Source organism: Mycteria americana, chromosome 10 (assembly GCF_035582795.1).
Source record: "Mycteria americana isolate JAX WOST 10 ecotype Jacksonville Zoo and Gardens chromosome 10, USCA_MyAme_1.0, whole genome shotgun sequence".
In the NCBI taxonomy this organism is placed as follows: Eukaryota; Metazoa; Chordata; class Aves; order Ciconiiformes; family Ciconiidae; genus Mycteria; species Mycteria americana.
This window is the reverse complement of record NC_134374.1, coordinates 3,582,344-3,606,786: the sequence shown is the minus strand read 5'-3', so window position 1 is coordinate 3,606,786 and position 24,443 is coordinate 3,582,344. Positions and strand designations below refer to the sequence as shown.

Genomic DNA, 24,443 nt, shown 5'->3' with positions numbered 1-24,443 from the left:
CAGCAACACAAAGTCTACAACAGGACAGAAGAACTAGGAGGTCTTGAGAAGAGAGCTGAGGAGATACAAGAACACTTGAGTAGCCACAGCCAGGGCAGGAGAAAGAGACGCTCTGTTGAACAATTTCCCATTTCTGTTAGGATAGGAATGAGTAGCCCAGAGTTTGTGGACTGAAGATGGCCTTATATTTCATATAGCCCTTGACCACATGATTTTTTGGTGGTATTACAGCTAGGTAACACTACAGAAGGTATAAAAACTTGGACCAGCAAAAGCTTTGAAAGACTTACTCAGCTCTCAGATTCCTGCTAGAGAGACTTAACAGATCACTCTGTCACTCCTTAGTCCTCCTGAAGACCCTCCCTCCTCCGCAGAATTTTACTTCACTGAATGTCTTCTCAACACCGCCAGAGAAAGCAAAGTCTTACCATCCCAATCTTTATGTCAGCATAGCTCTGTATATTTCTTGGTAAAGCATAGCTAAGACCACTGCATGATGGTGATGGTAAGTTATTCAAATGTGGGATCTGAAATAAGGCTTGAGATGCTCAGAGGTAATGGGAGGAGGGTGACACTAGCAGCAATGCAGGCAGACATTTAGGCAGATTATAATTACTTAAGTAGCAATTTGGCTGGGACACCAGGATTAACACCCTTAACTCAAATTCTTATGAGAAAGCAATGAAATCTTTAATGACTGCAAATGGCCAGGACCTTTGCTTTATACCGAATCTGAAGCAGCAACTCTTACAGCACAGTGGCCTCTAACACAACATAAGGTCATTGTTTCAAAGGTGGTGTGGGGAAAACAGCCACCTAGTCAGCCCCCATACCACTCTCTACAGCGCCCAAGTGACCTGGAGAGTACGTCTTTCCAAGTGCTTTCATGGCCCAGCTCTACACAGCTTCAGAAGAAGGCTGACGCACAAGTGGGCATGGCTGGGGGCCAACAGAGCATTTAGCTGTCATTATTCCTACAGCAGATTCACATGTACTGCAAAGCAGGCTTAATGAGGGAATGTTAATTTATATCCATTCACAAGAGCGTAAGGGGGCTCAAACACTGACCAATCGTGGGCCTAACGGGTTTTAACACTTTGATGTGCTATGGGATCAGAGAAAGTTACAGACACGATAACATCTAATAAATCCAATAAAAATGGAGATCAACCAAAGTAAGTTCCTGCATGTCAGATATTAAATATGACTAATGTTGTTTGACAGTGTTCCACAGAAGGTGCATTGGAGTCTCACTTCTTCCTTATCATTATCACAGAAAGAGAAAGGTAAAGCACTGCAGGAATATAAATAATTTGAAAAGCCTCATAGACAATATTCTACTGTGCGCCTCATTTGCACTTAAAAAAACCTGCCCTACAGACCTTATGTACTTTTAAGATTCATCTGAAAGATACATGAAGAAGTCTTCCAGTCAAAAATGTACATATTTAATGGAATTAGATCTCTAGGCAAGAAAATGTCAGAAGAAAAGGAGAAATATTAAAGTGAATGCAGGGTGCTTCTTTCTAGTGCTTTCCTGCTTTGATAAATATCTTCTGGGATGTCATTTACTAGAAAGTTATGATTTAACAAAAAGAAAAACTGCAGTATAAAATATACTCTCTTTATTGCTGAAGTAAGTTGCTATTTTCATATTTTCCCTCTGTATTCTGCTTTTGTCAGCCAGAGGCCTTGATATTTGCTTTTATATCATCCCCATTGAAAATGCAGTGATTATTGTGAAATATTCAATTGCAGAGCTCTTCTGATTACATGGCAAGGGGAGATCATAGGAATCTGTACTGCCACAGCCCTTTCTCTGCCTTCCAGTCTCATTCGAGGGCAATCAAACTTAAAAAAAAAAAAAAAAGTAAAAGACCCTGATTGTAGTGTTCAGTAATCACCCTGGGCCCAATGAGCTTGAAAGAAATCCTCTTTATTCAGTCACATCAGCTCCAGCTGCCTTTGCTGAACAGCAGCTGAGCATCTGCAGTGCTCTTCATCCCTCCACTGCTGGCAAAGCTAAATGACCTAAAGGCACTGCCCCAAGTCCAAGCCTGCAGAGGCCCACGACCTGATCCTGTCTCGCAGTCAGGTAGGGGTACCGCAATCTGTTATAACTTATTCGGAGGGTCCGGTGCTCCACTGGTGATGCAGAAGGTTGTACCACAGATCTTCCCCCCAGCAGGACTTGAGCAGTGCAATCCTAATTAGCTCTTCTATGGAAACCATAGCAGAGCTCTTAGAAATTCTCCCCCAGGATAACCTGACAAAAACAAATTCTCATTAAAGTCGGCATTACTACCTGCAAGAAAATTTCAAACTCCCCTCCAAAGTAACACGTTTCTATTGGGAAAATTCGAATAAAATATTTTGAGTTAATTTCATCCACGATGAAATATTTTGTTTCATTAAATTGACTTAAAATGTTTTATGTAATCGGTTAAGCCCAGAGTATGGTCCCTGCTGAGAGCTTTAAGTTGGCTGCATCCTGTCTATGAGGGATGTCTTACGCAGTGCAATGCAAAGCCAATGGAACCTTTCGATCAATTTAATAAAAGTATGTTGTTTTCAAGACTGTCAAAATATTTTATTTGATTGGAGATATTTATGAAAAAGCACTTAATATAGCTGAATTCATATGTTTCTGTTTCTTTTCTGTAAAAAATTGTCAATTTTTCAGACTACACTAGAATATGCACGACCAACAGCTATCTGTTTTTTCACATACTTTCACAAAAAGACCAAGAAGAATCTGCTAAGAATTTCCAGGCTCTTCTCTACGTCTAGGTGTTGCAGTGATGTAACTATTAGAGAGATTTTCTTCTGCACGCTGGCGTGCCATCTAGGATGTATATATTACACATATATGAGAACACCTAATAGACTTATTCAATATATGAAGTCTTCAACAAAATGTCTTATTCCAAATTCCTGTGCATTTCCCACAACAATTTACCAAATCCCAAGCAAAACTTTTAGTACTTCTTGTTTCTATAAGGATTTTTAAGATGTCTAAATCTTGGCACACAGGCTGGAAAGTTCTGAATTGTCTGACCAATACTACAGAGATTTTGGGGAAAAAAGGCAAGCATGGAAAATTAGATTCCTATTTCAAGTCTTGTTTTTAGGCCACTGGACTAGACTTCGCCAGAGCAGTTCCTCCTACTTTCTAAATGCAGAATGCTGCTGCAGTAAAATACAACCAGGGACATCCAGGATACCATTTATATCTTGTTAAACGCCTGCATATGTTCATGTCTAACTCTCCTGCACACATCTTCCTTACTGATAGTTTGTCACAGATTCACTTCCCACAGCATAGGGGGAATTCACCCTATAAACACCCACACTGTATCTCCTTGAGAGATGTTCCCTCCTTTCTGGCCATGCTGACTGTTTGGGTAACAGATGTTGATCCTTGAATTATCCCTGTCATCATCTGTATCAGCCCGCACTGAACAATATTGTTTGCATCTCAGAGAAAAGTAGTTTCAGGCTATTCACAAGCCAGCCAGACACTTCTGTATCAGTTATACTCACTTCACATTTTAAAGACTTTTTTTAAATGCTGGTTGAAGAGTTGCATTTTGCAAAATGAGAAGTGTGAAGGTCCCTCCGTAGCTGCCTGGGACACATGATGTGCGTAGGCATGTGTTCAATCACATTTGCTTGTTTCCACATAGAACTCAACTACAACTGCATGTCGTGGAGGAACTGATCCAGCTCACATTAACTTGACTGAGAGCTGGAGCTCTCTAAACCATACCCCCAAACTGCTGCTGCTCTGAAGTACAAAAAAGTAATGAAAAACCACCAAACTTCCACAACTTCGTAGGGAAGCATCATACTCTTCTTCCTTCTTTCAGATCAGTTTTACTGAAAGTATTTACAGCTTTATGAGAAGATCTCCCCAAATCCTTCTGGTGGCTGTAAAGTGGCTGAACTTTACTTCTAAACATGAGCAAGAGCTGCATGTCACTGACGTAGTCCCTTAGTCCCATTTCGCATTGCCAATACTGTCTTTTAAAGCAAATGTTAGTAATAAGAAGTCTATTTTGACTGGAAGTCCTACCACTGAGCTAGAAAGAAACAATTTTTTTTAAATGTAATAGATATTTCCTTCACTAAAGTTGAATTGTTTTGGATTTACACCAGTGTGACTCCTGGCCCTACTCGGACAGTCTAATGCTACGTATGCTTAGCTATGTAAGAAAAGCCTTTATTTACATTCTATTAAATAAGTAGGATTAAAAAAAAATCTTTCTTCTTAAGAATTAGCTTGCTTACCCCAAAGCAACAAACCGTCTTCTCTCTCTGTCTCCTACCTCATGGCTTCAGCTGTTAGCCCCTCTTCTCATCTTGTCAGCTTTCTCTATTTCTGCAATGCTTTGGAGCAAGGTTCTCTGCTGGGGTAACTCCAAGGAAATCAATAGAGATACGCCAGAAGAGGTTTTGATTCATGGGACAAACCCTTCACTGGTATAAAATGATGCTGATCTAATGAAGTAAATGGAGATACGCTGCTTTACACTGGTTGAGGACTGTGCACTACGTCTGTAATGACAGACCAGCTATCAGTGGCATCTGTGTCCCTTTGCTTCCAGCCTGCAGATGATTTTAAGTTTCCAGGAGTATTTGCTGCTGTTATTAAACACTGTGAACTTCTCTCACGTGCTGGTTAGCCCGGCCAGCCCACCAGCTGCAGCACTGCACTGACCTTGTTCCTGATGTGGCTAACAGAGACCAACGGCCCTGTGCTAGGGGAGTGCTCTGGCTACCCACAAACCAGCACAAAGGCTTTTCTAGTGGCATTTAATAATTAAGATTTCCTTTTTTCCAGCCTGCAACAAGGGACGCTGCAAGAAGTGGTAGAGACGATGCACACCAGCCTCCTGCTCATTAACACTCACTTGGGGAAAGAGATAATTTTCTTTTGTCTTTCTGAGCCATGTTGAGAAATTGATTTCAGCAGCGTCAGTCACATAAGATGATAAAAATGGTGCAAATCATGCAAAGGGAAAGAAGCTACCTGAGCATGATTCGAGTTTATACGATGAATAAAGTTACTAATTAATTGGTAAAGTGCTATTTGTAACTGTCCCTCTCTGATAAATGGATTAGAACAGATGTTTTAATGTGCATTTTTTCTCATTGTTTCAGACACAAGAATATGTGCAAAACTGAAAAAAAATGTGGTGATCCAGAAAGCAGGCTCTGGGAGATAAATGGAGGGTTATGTAAGACAAAAAAATGGCACACACACTTCCTGGAACACAAATTGCCTAAAGAGCCCAGTAACTTTCCCAATATGTGCAGTAAATGATGACATGAATGAAATGCATTGTTCATAAACGTAGATAAATAACGCCTAATCACTTCAAGCACTCATTTAGTGCTCTACCGCCCAGGACTTGGGCTGCTGAGGAGTGAACAGCAGTAGCTTAGGAAATCGGGAGCACAACTCAATGTTAGCCTGATCCTGGGGCAATGGCATGTCCCACTGCAGAGCTGTCGGAGGCTTATTCTGCTTCATGCCTGGCGCCTGAGGAGCCCCAGCGTGACAGCAACTGTGAATCTGCATGAAGAAGGGACTCTTTGGCAATACTACACAGAGGCAGGCAGCAAAAACCTGTTGTGCTGCCACTACCAGACAGCCATGCGGTCCTCCCAGAGCTGGCTAGCTAGGCTTCCTTGCAATGGGCCAGGGTCAGCCACCTAGAAGGTAGCAGAAAAAATTCAGCCTACATGTTCTCACTCCATTATACAGATATGAACTCTTTAGGACAACCGTCACTTAAAGATACTGTAATTAGAACCTGATCCTGCATAACTGAATAATCCTGCATAATCTCCTGGGTCTTGGAGAGGTGCAGGAGAGTCAAGGCTGTGTCCCAGTCCATAAACAGTACTGTGGAGAGCACCCCTAGGCATGAGAGTTACATATGTACACAGTCTCCTTGCTCTCCCCCAGCCCTGGCTGTGCTCCCCGCCCTGGGCTTTAGCCTCACCTGTGGTGGCAGCAGCGAGGAAAACGGAAAGGCTCCCAGCGCATCGCAGCACGTTCCACCTTCCACCTCCTGTGTCCACAACTCACCACTGAGCCATCTCCCAGTGACACAGCACACGGGTGTCACCAAAGGGTAAATGGCATCAGGCCTCTAATCGTCAGTGCACTGTGATCTGAAAATAATTCTGCAATATCAATTCTTCTAATGGTATTAAAGGAGGCAGTATTACTTTTCATTTGCCCAAAGTAATCTGATTGAGTGTAACATAGCTGAAATTTCATTTCCTATATCTTTATTAAAGCAGTGCCACTCTTTAAAGAGAAATGTTAGCAGAAGAATAAATAGAAACTATTTTTATTGTCTAGATTTTTTTTCTAAAAGGAAGCAAAGAAGAAGGTAGACTGGCTCCATATTAGCTTCTAATCAACCATGAATCATAAAGATTTAAAAAAAAAAAATTAAAGGACTTGTAACTGCGACCTAATTAAGTTTCCAGCCATTGGAGGGATTCTTTTAAATCTGACCTGAGCCATTCTAGTTAGCCAGGGCATCTGTTAGCTCTTACCAAAGAACAAAGATTACATGTTAATTCAAAGGGTGTCTACAAGACACTTGTAGAATTGAATGGGCATGACAAAATGAATTTATTTATTTTATTGAGCAACCTGGTCTAGTGGAAGGTGTCCCCGCCCATGGCAGGGGGGCTGGAACTAGATGATCTTTAAGGTCCCTTCCAACCCAAACCATTCTATGATTCTATGATTTACAGTGGTTTTTTTGCTTTGTGACGTACAACTTCCTCCAGAATGCTCTGCTCCTATTACCCTGCACTGGGACACAATCATCTTTTAAGAAATATGTAGTTATGTGATACAAAATGTTTGAAACAGGGTGGCATGCTCAGGTGGCATTTGCTCACAGAAACATTCCTTTTAATGCTTTCATTAGTGCCTTTATTGCGCATAAAGAGAAAGTATCAAAACTTCACTGACAAAATATTATAAGACTATAGGACGGCAAGCCTCAAACGATGCTCAGATTATTACTGACAAATGCCACTGTCTGACACCACCTTGCTCAGTAGTAAATGAACTAAAGAAGTGCTAATTGCTTTGAAGTTAATAAAGACTACATTGCCTTTCAATAATTGGTGTTTGTTTAGCTACTATGATTATAGCTATCTCTTTCTAGTTGAGCAATGTAAGATGGCAAAAGTTCCACCTTTTACAAGTTTTAAATCCCTGTAGAATTGGCAGAAAAAGCTGTAACCACAAATTGGTTTGCAATTTTCCTCTTTCTTCTCAGCAAGCTTGGTATGGTTATATTATGAACCTTGCTTCAAACAAACTGCTTCTGACTTTTATGATCCTTTTGTGATCTAAATGGCTATCTCATAAGATATTCCACTGCAGCTTCTTTTTCAATTGCTTTTACTGTGAAATGGCATTCTGGAGATTTCTGGGGACCATTTCACACTCTTATGGTATTGATTTGCTAAACCTGATGATAGGTTTATATTTAAGATGCAGTCTAGTATATGAACAAAGTGTAAAGCTTATGAAGAACACATTCAGGACTTTCAATAACCCCATCTTCTTGATCGGGTTTGCCTCTTTAAAGTAGGTTAGTGTTTTACACTGAATTTTTGAGTGCAGGTTGCTATATGGACTGCGTTTCTAATTGTCTTGGAATGTTTCCATTACACTGAATTATGGTCACACAAAAAATATGGACAAGATGACTGCTAGTAACTTGTAACTCTTCCCAACTTAAGGTCAGAACAAATACACAAAGGCTCTTGGGAACCTAAATGGAAAAATGGATGTGAGATTGTTCCCTGAGTTCTCACTTGCAAGGATGGCAGAGGATAGATTTTCTCCTGGGTACACTAGAAAGCTGACAACAAAGCTAACTTCTTTGGGCTTCGGTGTTGGAGATATGCACTTTTCTTTAAAAGACTGATCATTGTACAATGGTTACGGGCCAAGAAAAAATAACCTTTGATGGAGTTATAGCATAAAAATGAGTCAGAAATGCTTTTATGCAGAGAATGACACTTACTATTCTATTGGGCCAAACCACAAGCCCATGGCTCTGCCTTTACTCTGGCAAATGTTATGAAATTAAGAGATGGACCCAGGTAACTCAGTCAAAGCAAAATAAAACAATCAGGTATGCACAAATGCAGTGAGGAACACCCAAAGTGCAGGGGAATGACCCAACAGAGCTCAGGAGCTGAGTTCCAGGACATTTTGTTTAGAAGATGGAGCAAAACAAATGCTATAAATATGAACAGCATTGTACGTATACCCAAGCGAACACGACTGTGCTCGTGTTCCCCAAATGCTAGTGAACTCCTGTAGGATGGTGTAAAAGCAGGAGAGTGAGGGTCTGAGACAGCTTCTGGAGTGGAGGCAGTTATTTAGGTCTCTATACACCTGTACGTGGGCAAATTAGGGAGAGGAACCGAGAAATTCACTGCAGTGGAGGACACAGGACAAAAGGAGTGGGGAATCCTTTACCCTGCAACCAAGACTTTTAAAGCATTGATTAAAAGATCATTTGACTGTAGCACAATTATATTTTTTAAAAAAAATATTAAATGGCTCCTTTTAAAAGAGAAGCTGAAGTACATATGCTAGAGTATATGTCCAGAACAATCCTCTACATATATTATTAGATGCATGGCTTTATTCTTGATATGTGTGGATGAATTTTGGAGTACGTGCATGAGTGATGATATGATTGTATATGACTGCTAAGTGAAGTCTAGATGAATTGCTTGTTGATATTAAACAAATTAAGAAATTCCTCTAGCAATATCTGGAATAAGCGAAGATAACACTAGTTAGAGCTGACCAGGGTCAGCTTTTGCTTACACAACAACAATCTTGCATGCTCATTTCTAAGTCTAGCCTGATATCTGACTTATTTCTCTCTGCTTCCAGCCACTTCCATTTTTTTTGCTTTGTTTTTGCATCTCTGTCCCTCAATGGTATAGGATTTGCACTACTCTCTTAAGTGTCATGTAGACCAGAAAGAAATTTGGGATTTTCCTCAATACAATTTTCATGACAAAACAGGAAGATATAAAACTAAAGAATTGCCAGTGCTGCAAGAACATTGACAGTGGGCAGTATTTCATGAAATTCATGTGCGGTGGGTTAGCAAATAGGCAATCAGAGCTGCAGAGCCTTTAATTGCTGGTGAGGGACTTTGAAATGTGTTGCACTGAGTTTTTTGTGCATTTTTGTGGCTTGCTAAATAAAAGTTTCACATATGTGCAAAAAAGCTGAAAAGTTCATATCCTCCAGGATCTTCAGACTTCCATAAGAAGTCCTGCAAGATGTGCAGCCATTTCAAGATTTTAGAGGATTGATCAATTCTGGTAAGCTATCCATTATAGATCACATAAATCACCCAAATCATCATCAGTATTATATCTCATTTTTATTATAGATCTGGCAAGAAACATCTGTCAAGACTAAAGCCTAACTACTGTCACAGTAGCTATACAATAGACATGGACATTTTAGAATACCATTAACAGTCTGGATGAGAGAAGAGGGAATATACTTGTTAAATTAGCAAATAACACCTGTGTGAGAAAGTGTGCAAGTATTTTGGAGGATGGGTCAGAATACAAAACGATCCTGATGAAGCGGAGATAAGATCTGAAGAAACAGGATAAAATTCAGTGGACAAGTGCAAGGTACTACAGTTTATCAGGAAAATTCGACAGCAAAAATACAAGGTAGAAAATGACCAGTAGTTTTCTAGAAAAAGATCAGATGGTTATAATGGATAACACACTGAGCATCAGTCAATTGTATCAGGTGGTTGCAGAAAAGGCAACCATTCTCTTGGGATGAGTAAATGGAAGTGTAGCTTGCAAAATATATGGCATAATTCTTCTGCCCTATATGACAGGTATGGCCTAAGCTAAAGTACCTGTTTACCCAAGATGGCTGTTGGCAAGCTGGGAAATAAAACTCTACATTTTGCATCCCTGTTTGTAAAACAAAATCAAGTTCTGTTTCTGAGGTGGTACATGAAATCTGGCTATGTGCATCAAAGATGGGAACTACTGTCTGAAGCAGCAAGGTGCTTCTAGGTCTGTTCTATGGCACCCATGCAGATGCTGAGGAATATTTCTGCTGAACAGTAATGAGAAAATTTTCTCGTTAGCACCTAATACTTAATTCTTCAGAAATGTTTCTCTCATTGGTAGACATTGGCAAGACTGTTCATTTGCCCTGTTTTACTTAAAAACAAAAAAGCCTTAGAAGCATACCTATATGCCCTAATGCCCTATAGACTTGGCATACCTGTATCTAGATATCCATATCTACCTGTCTGTCTATCTATCTACCTTCATACAGATCTACATAAATGAGACCTATACAGCTGGACACACTGGAGGTAGCAGCATACAGTGTTACTGTCGCACATCTAAAACTTTCACCTTACTTTTGCATCTCATATCTTTTTTCACCAGACTAAAATTTGTGGTGCACTGAGATAATATTTTTATTTATTTGTTTTTTCCCCAACAGTTTTTACTGATTTTTAATACAAAGCACCTTGGGCTGTTTGTAGTCAAAGATGTCTTTGTCCCATGCACGTGCATGTTGTGTACACAACTACAGTGTTGCACATTTCAGAACAGTATTAAGGTACTGTATCCTCTGCGTCAGCTGAGAATAAACTCAAAGTAAAGTTGGCAAGAATTATTCTGTGATTTCCTCTGTGAAATATTTCAACAAGGTCTTTAAAGACTCAACCAAACATTCCCAAAGCAAATTAAGCAGATGACATTATCCTTCTCTCTTGACTTCATGCCCTGAAACACTGAATGGAGACATTGCCAGGGTCAGATTCCCAGCTTCAGTGAAGCTACAGTGACTGAAAATCCATGCGTGTCAGCAGAATAAGAATAAACAACACTCTATCAAGGAGGGACTCAACATCCTGGTTTTGAGAACACCACTTTACAAAGAAGCATACTATCTGTAACAGTAGGAAAGCAATTCGGACTACCAATGTGCAAACTTTGTTCAACATAATTCACGTGCAAGAGCCTCTTTCTTCCTAATGCCTTTGTCTGGATATACTGGCTGTCTGTCTTATGTTAGGAAATCATACTGCAATTATGCTTCTTAAAATAACCAAAGACAGACAGAGCATAAAAAGTTTACCTTTAAGATTAAAAAACTTTATGCAAATACACCAAGAGGAGATTGAACAATCCAAAATATACAGCGTTATTTTTCTATGGCTATTCTACATAAACATTAGCAATACAAGGGCTACTTCTCACTGTTGGTATCAATATCAAAAGACTGGAAAATCTTAAAACACTGAAAGACCATCTGTGTATGCTAGCAACTGCCAAATTTGCAACTGTGGTTTCTTCCCTGCTAATTCCATATTTTCCTGATAGATTAATAGCCACCATTTATCCAGAATAAATAAAAGTGGAAGGCCCGCCTTCCCCCTTGACTGCGCCTCATCATTTTACTGATTTCCACCAGACCACTGAGCACATTAATGCAAGTAAGCCACTGTCTGGATTCAGAAGTTATCACATTTGGTAGAGAAGAAATGCCTGGCATTGCCAGTTTCTTTACAGACTGAAAGTCCTTGAAGTTAAAATGAAATATATTCAGAGAACGCCAGACTACAAACAACACAGATAAACTGCAGTTGAAGGATTTTTCTTTCCTTTCCCTGACTTAAATGTAACCTATGTGCAGAAAAGCATAGATATTTTACACATACTACTCCTGTTTCACCATGTGCATTCATCTTATTTCTTTTGAGAGGCATGTCAGACACATATATTTAGACTTCTAGCTTGCTAATTTATGCCAGCTAGTGTAAAATTATAGGGTTGAGAATAAAGTTGCAGAATCAAACCTTTATATGCGCTTTGAAGGAAAATTTTCTACTATATACAGTAAGACTTCCACAATCCACAATTTGCTAATCTTTCCACTTAGTAATTTGCATTCCTGCATGCACACACATGCATTCACAAACATACGTACTTCACAGGTTTAATAAGAGAACCGTATTTCTATGAGCTCTTATACTATTCAGATTACATTGTTTCTATAAAATGTATTACTGTAGCTGTGCTACCACATATCTAATAGTGTGTTTTATCTACAAAAGTCTAAGTACATATATCTAACACATTATCTGCCACTTGGATGACTTCATTGTGTGTTCATGGGGTGCTAATTGCAAATTTGGAATGCAAATAGTACATAATCTTGTTAAACACATTTCTTTAAGAGGAATAGATATGCCTTTGCTGTATGTCTGCTGTCCCCGTTCACTGTAGCTCTAGGTTTTGCTAAGAGGTATAAGCTGATGAAGCCTGTTGGTGCATTTGCTGACATATCTTATCCTGAATGACATTATCACGGCATATTATATCTAAAAAAAAAAAATTGCTAAGGACTGGGCATCCCATTGGCAAGACACGAGCATGCCACATGCCAAGAGAAGCATGCACTCCATGGATTTGTAGGAGCAAGGCAGAGAATCGCTGCTGTGCAAGCTCTGATAGGGATGTCTGTTGAAGTTGTTTGCTACTTTCTTAATAGTGTCTGTTGTCTCTCCTTCCTTGTAAATACACATTAGGTTAAAAACAAAGCCTGGAAATTCCTCCAAGTGAAGCACAAATGAGGAGCAGCACAAACTCCCTAATTCTAAGAGACAGAGAAGGAAGGCAGAGCAGTGTAGGTTCACCTTCAGCCCAAGAAGCTAGCAGATGAGGCATTTTGGTTCTATTTTCTACTAAGCAGTCTCCCACTACTTAATACACTATTGTTTCTAGTGAGCTAAATCAGCAATAAGAAGGTTAAATTAACCTAAAAGAAATTACTATAAAAATCAACTGAAAAATGTAACCTCCTTCTCTCCAAGATGCTTTTCTGGATCTTATTTGTTTTTCTAAATACAGACAAGAAGAGGTAGTCCTATTCTTTATCTGTTCCAGACAGCTTTTGAAAGCCTGGACTTTATTGGAAACCCTTCTGTTTTTTCTCCACTGCTTGAAACACTCTGTGCTGGATTTATTTCCTGTTTCCTTAATTTTTGCATATATAAAATAATTAGTTTTGATGCAATTTCTTTATATTTACATCAGCATGATGAGCAAACTCAATCATATATATCCATTAATTCATGATAATATTAAATAGAAACTTTAATTATTACTTAAGTGATAAACTCTGAGATCACTTAAGTGAAAGCTTAATGGGGCTTAGTGGGACTTAAGCAGATGATGTATTTTCTCAAACAGGCTTATTTCCTGAAGACCATTTATGGCTCTTACAACCCTGACTGGGTCTAAAGTGACAAGTACCAAGCTATAACACTTAAGAAGTTGAAGAAATAATATATTCGCAGCCTTAGAAACACACTGACTGCACCTGCTTGTTCATGCACATAGTGGCAATGTCATCATTTTGAAGGGAACTGGTTATTCAGTTAAACAAATATATCAAGGGCTAGGAAGAAGAAAAAAAAACAACAACCCAGAAGGCAGTTTAAAAAAAAATTAAAATCTGACAAAAAACCATGGAAGTCCTCTGTTATAGCTTATCCAAGATTTTATGGAGGGAAAAAAGCTTGACTCCTTTGAGCCAATACTGTTTACAGTTGCTGCAATGAAAATTCTAATTTTGTGCTCTAATGAACACAAAACGATCCATAGTCAACCTTGGCAAAACTTATAATGACGGTGTAATTGAAGTGACTTTGTCACATTAAAAAAATATTTCACAAAATTGTAGGAAACTGCCAAGAAATAAAACTATGGGATGGGCAGTCTTGGATATGTGATACAGACAGCCATATCATCTTTGCTGCTTGGTAAATGTCGAGCTTATAAAGCTGTGAGACATTCATCTGCAGTCACTCTTCTTACAGAATATTAAGACTAATTGTGAATTACAGCAAGTGCTTCATCGTGAATGTATGACCCAGAATTTACTTTTTAAAAACACTGCTTGTGCTGTTATGCTATCTGGTACAACCCGTATGCGTAGGAGGTGCTATATAGTAAGCTGCCAGGTGAATCTTAATGTACAGGTTGTGTGACACAGGTGGACCTTCAAAGAGTTCCTCCATTTTGGAAATCCTATGGAGAAGCGGCACCAAAGAGAAAACTGAGATTGCAGCCCTTTGGGAAGGATATAGCTTCAAGCACTGGCATTGGTAGAAGATTCTCCAAGACACCAGATTTCTCCAGAAATATCCCTGACAGAACTGGCAGACACTTGACTTGCAGGTTTGTGCTCCCCATGATGCACGTTCTCGGCTGTTTACTCTTTGAGTTTCTCCCCTCCCTTCCCTATACCCTGACCTCCAGGAGGGCCCATGCCTTCATCCTCCAGTGGGCAAGGCACTTGGCTCCCTCCATCTGCCTCTCCGCAGACACCTCTCCGCTGCCCAGGGACGGGGGCTGAGCCAATGGAGAGGAGGTAAGTACCAGGAATGGAGCGGTTCTGTGTCAGCGAAGCACGTTAGTACTTAACAGCTGCTGTGCTGAAACACAGAGGGATCAATTAATATCTGAAGTCTAAATTCTCCTCTGATATAACTCCACTTACACAGAACTTGGCTTTAAATATCATCGTTTCAGTCTCAAATATGACTGAACAAGTATTTTCTATTTACTTAGCACAACAATGACTTCAGCAAGCACCTTGGGTAAGTCCTGTAAAGAACGCTAATACCATTCCCAAACGCAATACTAAAGTTTTTTTTCTGACTATTCCTGAATGATCTGGGGATGGGGCACCTGAGCACCTTTAGGAGAAATAAATAAATAATCTCTCCTCGTTTTCACTGCGGTAAGAATTTTTCCAGAGATCGGTATTTCAGAAGACTTTTCACAGCGCTCTTTCACTTGAAAGACAAATCTGATTCGACATGAAGTTCCATTACGAAGAAACTGTTACATGTGATGACACTGGTTATTGAAAATTGAAATGAAGTGAGAGGAAGCTAACACCAACTTGTATGAAATTCTGCTGTCTTTGAATGACACAGGGAACTCAATATATCTAATCATCAAAGTGAAGCCCATTGGGAACCGAACTACAGTTGTATTGCAGAAGGTTGCTACTTGATTGCTAGACCCAAAAGTGCTAAGCCATATGCCACTTATTTCTGTGTCTAAATAGCTTACTATGATTGATACCGAGGGTGGCTCTCCTCTTCACAGTGAAACAATCATGAAGACAACAGGAATTAGGAAACAGAGTATACAGATTATTTTTTACAATCCTAATTTTTAACCCTGTCAGTTCCTGGAGCTTAATGCAATTTATTCTTTAATAAATTCAGTTCATGCTCTTTTTTTCCCTGGCAGAACACTAGCTTTTGCACAGACCTTAGCTTGCAAGCTGCATTCAGTTTTTTTTCTCTCACTACTGTTGGTGTGTGGCCAGACGAGCCTGATTATAAGGGCTCGGTGTTGGCCTTGAGTGTAAAAATTTTTCCTGCTTTCTTTAGAAAGATTTTTTCCACCGTCCTTGTGCCAATCTCCTTGATTTTTCTTCCTCACTCATCTGTCTCTCTGAATCAGCCTTTTCCCAGCGCTCCTCCAGACTCCCCACACTCAAAGTCGCTCCAAGGTCAGCGGAGGGCCCTCGTACGCGGGCGCTCCACGTGTCCCTCCTCCCAGCTGGAGGCAAAACACGCTCTGTTTACAATATGCACGGTTTCCACTTGACAAGGCCTGGAAGCCACTGCATATATCTGAACTTAGGTCCTGTAGTTAGAGAGAGCACAGCACTGTCAAGATATGGCCCACTTCTACAATTAAAGAGCCAGCAAACTGGCAGGGTCTGATGAATGAGCCGATACTTGAACATACATTACATCTGTAATGGGAGAGTTACGCGACTCAACACAGCCTCGACATACAATGCAAAACAAAAATCAGCTCCGACATTACAAGCACCCCCGCGCCAACTATGCTAATCTCTTCTTTCATCCATGATCTTTGCAAGTCACATAGCGTTACGGTAAAGTGTTCTGCACTTAAAGGAATATCTGCAGCTTCCCTGCCACTATTAATAAAAATATTTAATGCTCTTGTTAGGAGGCGCAATTTGATTACTGAACTGTTATCCAACAAATCCTGAAAACAATTCAAAGTAAATTTCCCTAATATGTCTATTTTTCTATCCTGCCAGAAGGGTTGCTAATGAATTTGCTGCTTGAATGCACAGACAGATTGGGAACTATAACTGTGCTGGCCTGGGCAACATGGCACTGGCACCAAAAACCTATTTGTACCCATGCAAAGTTCTCTCTAGAGTATGTCTCTCATCCAGAGGTGATTTTCCAATAAAATCAGCCTCGATTATTGCAAGCGCAGGAGCAATCCCTGAGGGAGTATATCAGGCAATTCAATACTAGGAAATGTTGTACTAGGCAAAATTAACCTTGTAGCAGTGTTATTTCCTGAAACATTATCTAGCTTTTGCCTTTCTTTCGTATTCATCGATCCTAAATGACTGGATTTTTTTTCTACTTCTTTCACTGAGCACAAGATCATTTTTTTTTGTACTTGTATTTAGAAAAAATAAATGCTTGAAAGACACCTATTTTTCTTTTGTTTCACCTTTGTTTCTTTTCACTCACCCCCAAATAAAGGACTGTTTGCTGTATGGCAGGAATTTTTTCTTGGATCTATAAAAGGTGACAGCAAGGAGGACCACCTTTATTCTGCCCTACTTTCATGACCCCACAAGGTAGAGGAAACCTACTAGATATATTACCATGAGGCCACAAGCCAGAAAGAGCAAAGAAACTTCTTTCTCCCCTCTCACACCAAGGTAAAATCAGGAGAAATGCCAGTAAAACTAGTAGAGTTTTGCAGTCCAAAAGAGAGCAGACACAGGCCTACAGATTTCAAAGATACTGTTGACAGCCTCAGTTAAATCCCACTGCCTGGTAGCTTTAGCCACTGCCTCTTACCAGGCTCTCCAAGGCAGGGATCTGCCTGGATCTACCAGGCAGATCTACCAGGATCTCCAAGGCAGGGATCTGACACTCTGGAGAGTGTCTAGCACATGCTAGAACCTACACAAACCATATAGTCCTATACATACACTAACACTACTTACAGTTTGGCTCTGGTTATTTATCTTCCAGCAGCACAAAAATGGCATAACAGTGAAATTCGGGTGTATGAGATCTGAAGCCAGCTGTACTGAAAACAGCAGAACAGGTACTCCCGTTTATACCAGGATCAAGCCTTTTCTTCAATTGTGCTAGCATTTGTTGCTTGGTTGCAGTATCTTAATTGCTCAGAAGTACATTTTTAAAACATTAATTTAAAAAAGATCACAGGTAGTTAGAAAACAGCTGTTACTTAATACAATGCCCAAAGCAAACACTCAGAATAATTGTTTGAATAAATGCTAAGGAACTTAAAATTAAAAATACTAACCAGAAACACAAATGTAAAATCTAAAATGATCAAAACCACAGCATGAGTGAGGAGAGAAGAACGGGTACTCCTTTGATCAACAGCAGATACATGCTAAAAATGGAAAAAAAATATTGACTTTAACTTTTTTTTCCAAGAAAAAGAAGGAATCAGGCAAAAAAAGGTTTTGTTTGGCTCAAACTTTCACTTTTTCACAACTTTTAAAAATCGACCTAAATTTAATCTTGACAAGCTGTATCACAATGAAGGGTGTAAAAATGTTGTTTTGACAAATAACAAAAGGGGCCCAGTTAAAATGAAAATACTTCTTTTTGTCCAGCTGCAATACTCCTGGTGAATTTTACACAAATGCATGATTAGCTTTGGTCAACTGGCATATACATGTCTCTGTAAATAAAACTGCACAAAAGAGAAGGTTTCTCTAGCTGTCTGAAGTTCTGTGATGGCTACTGAGCAACATGCCTGGCTTGGCAGCTGAGGGGCGCCTCGTGGCTGGATACAGCCAGCGGTGCTTGGTATTGATGGTGCGTGCTCAGATTTGTAAGAGATTAGATGAATGAGCTCTCAGAGTCTGTTCATCTCATTGTCTTGTAAGCAAACGTTGTGCACTACACAGGACGTGTGGTAATTTAACCATCTACTATAAATTATACAATCAAGTCGGAAGCATTTCACTATAAAAATGTATTGCGCCCATTCGAAAAATGTGTGTTCTCTCTTGGTACCTGTTGTGGTGGTAGCTGAAAACCTTAATAAAGCACAAACTATTTTATATTTCAGGACTTAGCCAATGTGACTCATTTGTACAGTTTTAAGTCCAAACAAACTGCTAGTCAACTAAATTATAACTTATTACCACAGGCTACAGACTTTTAATACATTCTGTGGTTGGAACAGGACTGATTTACTGTTTTGGGCCCTGCCAGTAGTTATCATGCATCATTTCCCTAGAAATAAAAATAGCCCTACTGTGGTTATCCTTTGGACTGATAAAAATATATCTAACAAGACGTGTCAGAGGAACAAATTCAGAAAATAAAGGTAAAATATTAAATAGACTTATTATTTTATGTCTAAAGTACTACATCTTCCAGCTGCTGTGATGACTTTGGAATAAAGCAAAAGGTACTGCAAAAAGGAAAAAAGATCTAAAGGAGCAATTGAGCTCTGATAAAACCACATGGGGATAGCTGAATTGTTAGAGCTTTGCAAGAGTCAAAATTTACATAAAAATCAGTATTTAGGGATTAATGTGATATCATCAAAAAGGATTTAATATGTGCGTTTCTTTGCAAACAGTTTAAAAGCGGCAGTTCTATAATCCATTTCCAACACTAACCTTTAACTTGTAAGAGTAAAATAATCCTTCGCAACATTTCTAGAGTTCACATTCTGCTGAGGAAATGTAGCCCCCCAAAATAAAACTCACTGGAAACCAACAGTAGCATATGCGTATTGGTTTTCAGACTGATACTCCAGGTGCCGACCCTGCTGTGAGTACTGCATGTCTGTACAGTCTCTACCATGTGGCCCAGCTTGCAGAATGTGGCATCTGGGGTTTTTGTGAATTTTTGGAGGGACTTTATTGCTGGTGCAATGAACTAATCCCATTGACCAAACTCTGCACCTGTGTAGATGCCTAAGTGGACAGACTAGGAGGATCAGGGGCTAAAGAACATTGTCTATAATTGCCTGTAAGCAGGCTTTTTCCTGGATTTCTACTGGGGATTTGAGTGCTTTCGCATGCTAGACTTAAAGTATTAAAACATAAATATGAATGGATTTCTTTGAGAAATTAATATGGGCAGGCAGTTTAGGCACTATGTTGTAATGGATTTTTAGAACTAATTGAATTGGTGCTGGCTGATTTAGTAGTTGGCCAGAAATAGCCTGAGGAGCAACAACGGGAAGGAAGATTTAGAAGCAGAGACTAACAGGTGGCGGTGTAGAAATTGGTTGGGAGTTTTACTGAGAATGACAGTTATAGCAGGTTTGGGCTTTCTGTTTCTTTAAAAGTGGTTTAAATGCTTTAGCAAATGTCCTTTAGGTACACATACACAAATGCCCATAGGTTTTTCAACCTAGACATGACACACTTTTTTTCTTCTTTTTTTAAATACAGGACAGGAGCTACCCTGCAGTGAGCATAGCTGAGCATGCGTACCAACGGCACACCGCCCCTTTTGTACCTCTATTGGTTACAAGGGCCTGATTTGACTGGTTAAAAACAAACCAACCTTCAGACGTAGCCCACTGGCCTGCACTTTTGCCAACAGGAGCAAAAGATCTGTTTATGGTTACTGCTATTACAGCATACATTAACTGACCCTCAGAGTCTGACCTGCTTGCCCTCCCGCTTAGTGAGTCAATAAGAAAATCCTCTGGCTCTGCATGACTTGCTCAGACCTCAGACCTTCCATGCAGAATAAGGTCTATCCAGGGAGGGAAAAACAAGGTGCCACTCCAGCTGGTAAAACAAAGATATTTTTAAAGTGCAGTCAGTAGAAACAGTCACTCCTATTCCATGTATAATCAAGGATGAAAAGGCCACGAAAAATACCACTGCGCTTTGCAAATGAGAGGTCAATTGAAATGTCAAGATACCAAATGTTAATGGATTGCATTTCCAATGATGGTTGGGACAGAAAACCATACCAAGTCAAGTCAGATGCCCTTCTGAGGAGAAGATGAGTTTTATGGCAGGAAAAGACAATAAACACCAGAAGTCTTTCTGGTTAACAAACTTGTGGCTGATGGAAAACAAATATATTTTGAAAATATAAAAAGCAGCGGGGTTTTAACACAAGCTATAATCCCAAAACATGTATCTGGAAGTCATTAAATCTACAGCAAATTTAAGCATATGCAGGTGTTTGGGGAAAATGCCATTGCTTTCTATTGAAGATTTTTAAAGGGACTATAAAAGAAGAGAGTATAAAGGACACTCAAGGAAGGCAATGTTTTCTTCCCTGAAGCAAGAAGTCAATTCCAATATTCTCACAGTTCTACAGCAGTTCATGGACTACACGGACCACTCTTAGAAGCATTCATTTTCCATTTTAAAAATCTAATTTCTCTCTCACAAAACTGTTGTATTTCGTAGTGTTGGATGACATCAGGTTTTAGCTAAATCATTCTTTCACCTGCCCACATTTTCCCAAGGAATCCATTTGGCCATTTTCACAAAGGACTGTAATCTGAGACAGTTGTTTAGAGTGACATTATATCCAGTCCTTAGTCAGAAGGGCACTGCCATACAAAGAACTCATCCCTTTAATATGGGAAGCAGTGAAAAGAAACTAGTTATCTTCCTAACCACTGTTTCTGCCTGACTAGTAGACACACAGCCTTCCTTTCCCAATTGCAGAGAGACTTGCCTTGTGTCTGTATTAGCTCACTGGTGGGCTCACACACTTAGAGGGAAAACAGCATTACTAGTGGCTTTTGAGTAGGAAGACTCCTTGGTCTGTATGACAGAGATATGTAATATCAGGAATGAAGAACAGTGAGTAATCATTTGCTCTTTTGTGTAAGAATCACTACTTGTGTGGATTCCAGTGAATATATGAGGAAAAGGGTTTAAAACAAACAAAAGACAGCACTTTTTCACACACGACGGTGCTCAATGCCACAGGATGTTGTGGGGACAAGAAGTATAAACAGATTTCAAAAGAGATTTTGCATGGTGGATAAGTTCATTGGTACCTCCTAAACACAGGATGTGCGGTTATGGAAGTGTAAAAAGCTGTGTGCAGGAAGGTGGGAGGACACTCCCCGTGGAGGATGCCTCTGTAATTGCTGTTCTTCTTTCCCCACCTTCTGCCACTGGCAGAGATAAAGCACTGGGTTGGTTGACCTTCAGTCTACATTAATGTACAGGCTGCCAAGCCAAGTGTATTTGTACTTGAGAGCGAGGCCCAACCCTGACTGTGCCTGGATCTGAGGGGATCCTGCAGCTCAACCCACTGATAAAAGACAAGTGATGTGGTCCAAGTCAACATGAACGTGACTCCTCTAGGCTCTATGCTGATGTGCACTCCCATTGCCTAGCCAAGCCTGGAAAAAAATCGGGGAAGGGTGACCATCAGTTGGGTTTCAGAACAAAGCTGCTATTGAATTTTAATGATATCACTGTCCTCCCCCTCTTCCATCAAATCACAGGGTATATAGAAGATTACTTCGTCTGGATGTGTCCTAATTCAAAACCATTTCTCATGTAACAGCTCTTTAGAAATCATAAACCCTCCACAGGGTAAACTCGTTAAAGTTTGTTACCTCTTTCAGAGGTAATGTTACCTCTTTCAGACTCAGGGATAGGAACAGCATGATAAGGACCAGCAAGTAAGTAAGAAAGTATCTAGCACTTTGCATCCAGGAAATCCCTTTTCTACTACAGACTCTCAATGTAAATATGGATAAAACCAATGGGAGAAAGAAAGTGCTCCTTATATGACAAAGGCAGGAGAGGATAAGTAAGTTAAATGTAATGGAACCTGCAGTTATGGGGATCACCTTGGTGCCACATACAGACAGAAAAGGGTCTTTTGGAAAAGTAACTGCCTTATTTCCTCCCCCCCGCCCCGCCCCGAAAAAAAAAAAAAATCAGTTCTGCAGACACGGAGACTTCTTAGCTATTTTCTGTGTGCTAATTTATAGTAGTATTATGTCAGATGATGCTACGATATATAAAGATGAGTTCCTATGGATATGTTGTGTCTTGCATAACAAGAATGGAATTGAGACCAAGCCTTCTGAAGGAGTCAAATGCCACCTGCGTCTACCTTGGTCGCCAGGAAGTTCACACCATTTAGTCTAAGCACCTATAGACACTTGGACATTAAGAAACCAGCTGCTTGGCTGTCTTACTGAACTGTAGTAACTTCCTTGTTTTTTTCCTTCTGTAACTTCCTTGTTTTTTTCCTTCTGTAAGTGTTAAGTGCTGGAGGGAGATTCAACAGAACAAAAAAGAACAGTAAACTTCCTCCTGAACATTAAACCAGCAACATTAATAAACTCAGCAATGAAAAGTAAATAGACTATTTCTACAGAAATTGTCATCATGCTCCTAAACTAATATGTTAAATAGTGGCACTATTAGGCCCTGTCCAAGGACTCTATATAAACCATAGCCTTTAAAAGGGAGTGAGTTCTGATTCCAGTTTTGGGACACAAGAACTATGTCAGCACAACATAAAAACAAGGACATTTTTTATGTTAATGACAATGGAGAATATTTTATATATATATATTTATATATGTAAAAAAGGATATATATATTGTAACAGATGTCAAATGCAGTTAGATTCAACTCAACTTATTAGTGCATGGCTTTTAGCCAAAAGCAATTCACATTTGCAGAAGTGTACTATCACATATGTCTTAATAACAGAAATGTGTTTTTAAAAATGTATGTGATAAGTCACATATGGTAGAAGGAATCTGTACAGCTTTCAGCCCTTATGACAATGGAAGCTACTAACTTTATTTTGCATAGCTGAAGAACATTAAAATTCAAGTGAAATTCTCTTTGACATTTGAGAGCTACAAAAGCAACGACTAAAAGCTAGACAAGCCCGAGCTGTACTAAGCGTGGCTGTTGTGATGCTTATATAAATGCAATCCGTATCTACTACTGCTATCTTAAAGATACTATTCTTACTTTTGCCCTGAGAGGTAATATTTTAGCATACAATCATAATTGTATACAGGTACCTTAAAACAGTTACATGTCACTGAAAAATACCAGGAAGATTTTTCAGCTGTTTAGTTATGCAGAGTGTAATTAATATGTATAATGGATTCCCTAGGGTACTAATTGAAGCTGCCACCATGAACATAGTCAAAGAGAAGTTAAACAACCAGTCGGGGAAAACATGACAGGGTGAAATATGCACACGTAGGTGGAAAGAGCGAGACTGTCCATCTGGCCTTCTTCCATTCCAAAATGTTACACTTACTCAAGTCCCATAAAGGAATGATTTAACCTAAATCACCCATTCCCCGCCACTCCCAAATCTTTCTGGTGGATTAATTGGGCACCAGTGTCACATACACACTGTTTAATGACTGCAAGGCTCAGTATTTCTGTCATATGTAGGAAAACGCAATTCAGTTGAGCCATTCCTGAGAATTTGACTCAAAATATTAAAAAAAAAAGTGAATGAATGATAAATTATTATTTTGGAGTTGTACCCCAGGACTCTCATCACCTTGCAACTCCTGGATCCTCTAGAATGTGAAGTGAAAACACAGCTCATTTCACACTCTCTATTAAACAACCACCAGCTAACAATGACTTTAATTCTGCTTGCACTGAATTTGAACTAGCCCTATAGGCAAGAAAGGTCCTTTGTCTTATTAAAAGTTTCACGTGCTATCAGGTCCCTGCTGGATCCTATGTCTAATTTTTATCAGATTGAATGAAACATAAAGAGAGAGTGATTTATGACTATCTTGCATATTGCCTAATCACTCCGAGGAGTGTTCATACACATTTTGCGTTCACTTTATAAGGTGTAAATGACTATACATGACGGAAACCAAGTGAGAAGTAGAACCGTATTCTTTTGTTATGCGTGCTAAAACACAATGATTTGTGAGTCCTGTCAGTGCACGTTCTTACAAACACAAAACCACTCCAGTCCAAAAGCCAGCATGATCAGCAAACTACTATAAAAATAAGAACATTTCCTCTGTCTGTAACAGGAATATATAGTTACTGGGACTTAGTTAAACTGCAGTGATCACCTACTGAAGCTAAAAATATGTGTTTTATTGGTACATAAGAGCCCATTAAGACTGGAGTATTCATTATTTAAACAGAATCACTGATTGTTGGTAGCTTTAACTGAAAATGCCTTTTCTCCAAGAGCCAGGACATCTATATAGCAACTTTCTTAATTCAATGATATATGGTTGAGTGTTGCCGCTAGTGCCCTAAGATTTAAGAA

At 39.5% G+C, this 24,443-nt stretch overlaps 1 protein-coding gene across 3 annotated transcripts in view; it reads right to left on the bottom strand.

Moving 5' to 3' along the window:
* The window catches only part of AFF2 (ALF transcription elongation factor 2), a 345,448-nt gene that overhangs the window by 50,603 nt on the left and 270,402 nt on the right, over nt 1–24,443 (bottom strand). The gene's annotated exons all lie outside the window — the stretch shown is intronic.